The sequence below is a fragment of the Rousettus aegyptiacus genome, unplaced genomic scaffold, assembly GCF_014176215.1.
Source record: "Rousettus aegyptiacus isolate mRouAeg1 unplaced genomic scaffold, mRouAeg1.p scaffold_m13_p_2, whole genome shotgun sequence".
NCBI classification, from domain to species: Eukaryota; Metazoa; Chordata; class Mammalia; order Chiroptera; family Pteropodidae; genus Rousettus; species Rousettus aegyptiacus.
In genome coordinates this window covers 46539083-46544296 of record NW_023416295.1, presented here as the reverse complement: position 1 = coordinate 46544296, position 5214 = coordinate 46539083, and the positions used below count along the sequence as shown (strand labels likewise).

General features: G+C 35.9%; 1 pseudogene; it reads right to left on the bottom strand.

Moving 5' to 3' along the window:
- Positions 1–2106: 2106 nt before the first annotated feature.
- LOC118614828 lies at positions 2107–2225 on the bottom strand (annotated as a pseudogene).
- Positions 2226–5214: the final 2989 nt, after the last annotated feature.

Here is a 5214-nt window from a genome sequence, read left to right as displayed (position 1 = left end):
CTTTAAAGTAAACGCAGAAGTCAACAGAATTCCTGGTCCTTTCTAGAATGTGGAGTGGGTTGGGAGATTTTGCTGTTTTAACCCTGGAATTGAAGATGGAAAAAGATCACTGCTAAGGAGAAGGGCTCATTATTTCTTGCCTCTTCGCACACCCCTGTGTCAGGCCACTGCTGTTATAAGGCCCACAGCGTGTACGGACAACCTCTGCCTTATCCAGCAGCACGCTCTTGCAGATGTTCTTTGTGTCTCCTCACAAAGCCCATGGGATTCTCAAGGTCACTGAGGTGAGAGCCGTTGTGGTCTTAAGACCACATTATTTATCTCATTTTAAAGAAAATTCCTTGGCTTAAATTCCAATTGCATGCCATATTTTAGCAAAATTAGATTTGTTTCAGAGTATAAGAAAATTTGAAGATCTATAGGGAAGGAACCTTGCATTAATGAGTATCTGTTATTTACCAAGCGTTTGCACATATTTTTTTCATCTAATAGTTACAATGGCCTTATGAAGTATTATTTCCCTTTTCCAGACAAGGAAAGAAGATTTATTTTATTGCATTATTTATTTATTTTATTAAAATATAGTTGATATACAGTATTATGTTAGTTTCAGGTATACAACATAGTGATTTGATATTTATATTCTTTACAATGGGATCACCACAATAAGTCTAGTAACCATCTGTCACCATACAAAGTTATGATAGGAATGACTATTTTCCCTACGTTGTACATTACATCCCTGTGACTTACTTATTCATTTGTACTTCTTAATCCCCTTCATCTTTTTCACCATCCCCCACCCCCCACCACACTCCCCTCTGGCAACCATCAGTTTGTTCTATGTATCTATGAGTCTGTTTTTGTTTTGCTTTTTGTTTGTTTTAGATTCCATATACAAGTGAAATTATACAGTATTTGTCTTTTTCTGATTTATTTCACTTAATGTAATAATACCCTCTAGATCCATCTATGTTGTTGCAAATGGTAAGATTGTATTCTTTTTTATTGCTGAGTAATATTCCATTGTATATATGTACCACATCTTCTTTATTCATTTGTCTATCATTGGACACTTGGGTTGTTCCCGTATCTTGGCTATTATAAACAAGGCTGTAGTGAACATAGGAGTGTATACATCTTTTCAAATTAGTGCTTTCATTTTCTATGAATAAATACACAGAAGTGGAATTACTGGGTCATATAGTAGATCTATTTTTACTTTTTCGAAGAAACTTCATATCACTTGCCAGAGTGACTGCACCAATTTACAATTCTGCTAACAGTGCATGAGGATTCCCTTTTCTCTGCATCCTCACCACCACCTGTTGTTTGATGCCTTTTAGATAATAGCCATTCTGACAGGTGTAGTGTGATATCTCATTGTGGTTTTGATTTGCATTGTTCTCATGATTAGTGTTGTTGAGCATCTTTTCATATGTCTGTTGGCCATCTCTATGTCTTCTTTGGGAAAATGATTCAAATTTGCAAAATTAATCAAGGCATGGCCAGTCTCTGAACTCAGCACCAGCTGGCTCCAAAGCCTGTACAGTTTCTCTGTGCCATTGTGCCTCATACCTGGCTACATAGTAGTATGTTCCGGGAGTTAAAAAACACCACTATCCCTGTTTCATACCCAGAGACTCTGAAGGAATTGGTCTGGGCTGGGGCCAGGTCATCAGCATTTTAAAGAAACTCGCCCAATGATTCTACCAAGAAGCTAGGGTTAAGAACTGCTGGGTTATACCATACCACCCACAAAGTTATAATCCCATTATAATTCACACACATTCACCTGAACCACATAGGTCGCAATGAACAAATATGACATTTATACTGAGGGACATACCAGAAAAAGTGGATGCCCTCAAACATTATCAATACTTTCTAAGAACTCCTCATGCATTGGGAATTTCACAGAGATTTATGGATTTTACCAGTCTCTTTCTCTCTCACTTTTTCTCTCTCTTTCTCTCTCTCTCTCTCTCTCTCTCTCTCTCTCATTCTTATTCAACAACCAACTTAAGATATTTTATTATTTTTATTATGTATTTGTTAGTTAGTTAGTTAGTTAGTTAGTTAGTTTGTTTGTTTGTTTGTTTTTAATGCCTACAGCACCTGGCATTCCTAAGTGGTCTCCCATCCAAATACTAACCAGGCTCGACCCTACTTAGCTTCTGATATCAGAGGAGATCGGGCATATTCAGGGTGGCATGGCTGTAGACTAGGATATTTTTAAAAAGTTCATTGAACTATATTCTGGGAGTGGTTGAGTTGTACCAAACCTATTCAAGAAACTCAAGAAAGGAAATGATCAAATGAAGCTGTATCTTTGACCGTAGGGTCAAAAATTGTGTTAAAGTTTAAAACTTAGACATCTCCAATGGTTAATTTCTTTTGTTCATTTTCACAATCTTAAAACTCTTATCTAATTGGAATTTTGTTTGTTTCAATAACTAGAACCTAGCTATTTTCCTGGCAAATTGTTCTGATGCTGCAGAGGTCTGTTCTATAGGTAAAAAATGGTAAAATCTCAATGATATCAAATGTATACTTATATTTGAATCAGAACTAACTTCTTCATAAAACTTTTTGCTTTTTTGGTGCTGTGGGTACTTTCTTTTGACACATTGATATGATTCCCTTCTTCCATGACTATGGGAGCTATTTATAAGGCACAAAAATCTTCAACTCCCCCCACCAAGAAAAACCTCCAGAAAAAACCTCTCATAATCTAAGAGTTAAATGATGTAAGCAGTATGGTTGTGGTTAGAAATATTAATGCTTGTCGGAGGAAATGCTGCAAAATGTTAATAATGGCCATCCCTGTTGATTAGAGGTAGATGTAAAAAATATCCAAACTAAACCCAAAAACTCTTTTGGCATTTTTAAAAACTGTTTATATTTGTGATACTGTTTATCATTTTGTTCCAAGACAGTAGCTCTGGGTCATTTTCAGAAGTCTTTTTTCTTTTTCTTTTTCTTTTTCTTTGTTTCTTTTCTTTTCTTTTTTTTAACATTTACATCTTAGTTCATTGACTTGCTCTAATAAAAGCCTTTTATTTTAAACATATGGGAGTCGAGATTAAAAACACTAACTTTTTGCTGAAAATCCTTTAAAATGAACAAATATGCTTTTAGAGCTTTCTCAGACTTGAATTTCTTTGAACTACTCTACGTGTGTATTTTTTTTTACCCGATACTGATTCCAGTTTTTACTGAAGAAATAAAAGCTGGAGTATTATGTGTGGTTTAACAAGAAAGAAGATAAGCGAAAATAGGGAGGTTGAAATCCAGCAAAAAGCTTTCAACATCAAGCAGTGTCAGGATTACAGACACTGCAGCCAAAATGCCTGTGGTTGGTTCTGGTCATGTGACCTGGACTAGTCACTTCACCTCATTTACCTCAATTTTTTCATCTGCAAAATGGAACTAATATTTGGTAACTTCCTGATACAATTGCTGTGAGGATTAAATCAGTTAACATATGTAAAATGCTTAGGACACTATCTGGCACATAGACCACATTTTGAGTGCTCAATACATGATAGCTATTATTAGTAGTAGTAGTATTAATGGAATAGATACTTAGATCAATGACAGAACTAGTAAAATTGTACAAAGTCTGAAGTGGAAAACATGTTTTTTAGAAAACATTTTATTTCATTTTATCGAGTTTTTAAAAGCAAGAAGGGAGTGGCGAGTGGAGAGTAGCAGAATGACAACTTATTTTTTTCGCTTCAGTGGTGCCATACAAAAACTCAGTTGCTTTGCTTTTTAAACCTCTGGATGCTTCCCTGAGAACTTCAACGGATACTAAAGATAGTTTCAGAATTATGTCCTCCTGACTGGAAGTGTACTCTTCTGGCCAGGACCATAGCTTCGGATTTTAGCAAGAAATCATACTCTGAGGCTAGACTTAGAAATTGCAAAGATTTTTTACACAGGAGCGTAGAAGGGTTGCAGCCAATTATCTTCCCACCCTCCCTCCCTCCCCACCATCTTTCCTCTTCCCTTCTTTCTTTTTTTCTCTTTTTTCTCATTGTCTTCCTTTAAAAAAATTATTAATTCTAAGAAAAAAATTCCTCATATAAATTTACCAACTGATCAGTGAAAAGCATTAAATAAGAAGAGAATTTAAAAAATGAGAATGTTATTAAAAAGTAAAGGAAACTTTAATTATGTTGTTAATGTAGTAAATAGCACATACTGCTTGCTCAATATAGCTGTTCTGCTCTCTGTATAGCAGTACTGTGGGGACCTCCCTAGGAGATGTAGCCCCAAAACGTGTACATGGAGCTAATTTCTTCAATTTCCTTCTCCTCATAGTCCTCAGGGAGCTCTCCTTCCGTTTGCTGTGGGGTGTGTGTGTGTGTGTGTGTGTGTGTGTGTGTGAGTGACAGAGCTCTTGGCCTTTGAAGGAGTAAATTTCTTACATCTCTATCAGCTTTTGCTTAACTACTGCATTAGATTGCAACACTTGTTCCAGCTAAAGAAAATATTAGAAAAAAAATTATTTTCAAAAACACTCTCTATGTCTTCTTCTCTTATAACTTGGACCACATTTTGAGTGAGGACAGTTAATCCGAAGGCATTCTTTCTTTGGCTGTAAGTTCAGAAGTCTTGTCTTCATTATAGAACAGCCCCGTGCAAGCCCCAAACTGTTTATACTTCACTTTTATGTCTTTCTATTCACTGAGTATATTATTCTTGAATCATTTATTCAAATTCTTAACTGTTTTCTTTGACCTTTGCCTTTATACCTTGGTATTGCCTCTGCCCTAAAGCTAATATCTGTTTTCTTCTTAATGAAATGCAATAGACCTAAGTGATTCAGTTTCTGCTTGTATTTTCCCCAATACGGATTATTCTTTTAATGACTTCCAGTTTGGGGCTGGCCACCTACCATAGATAGAGCGACTTATAAGTCATTGCTAATGTCTGTGTAGAGGACTGGTAAATCAGATTAGTCACAATTAAGTAATTGTGTAATGACACCAGGAACCAAGAAAAAGACCTTTACAATGTCAGATGAAGCCCTCTATTATTAGAATACAGATTTGGGGATCTGGATGGCTCTCAGAAATAAATTAGGTTTATCTAGACATTCTCTAGATAAAGAAACCAAAGACCCAGATGGTTACTTTTCTTGGCCAAGTGCCACATGAGTAGTTAGTGGTAAAGTAGAACTAAAGTCTAAGCCTCCTGACACTT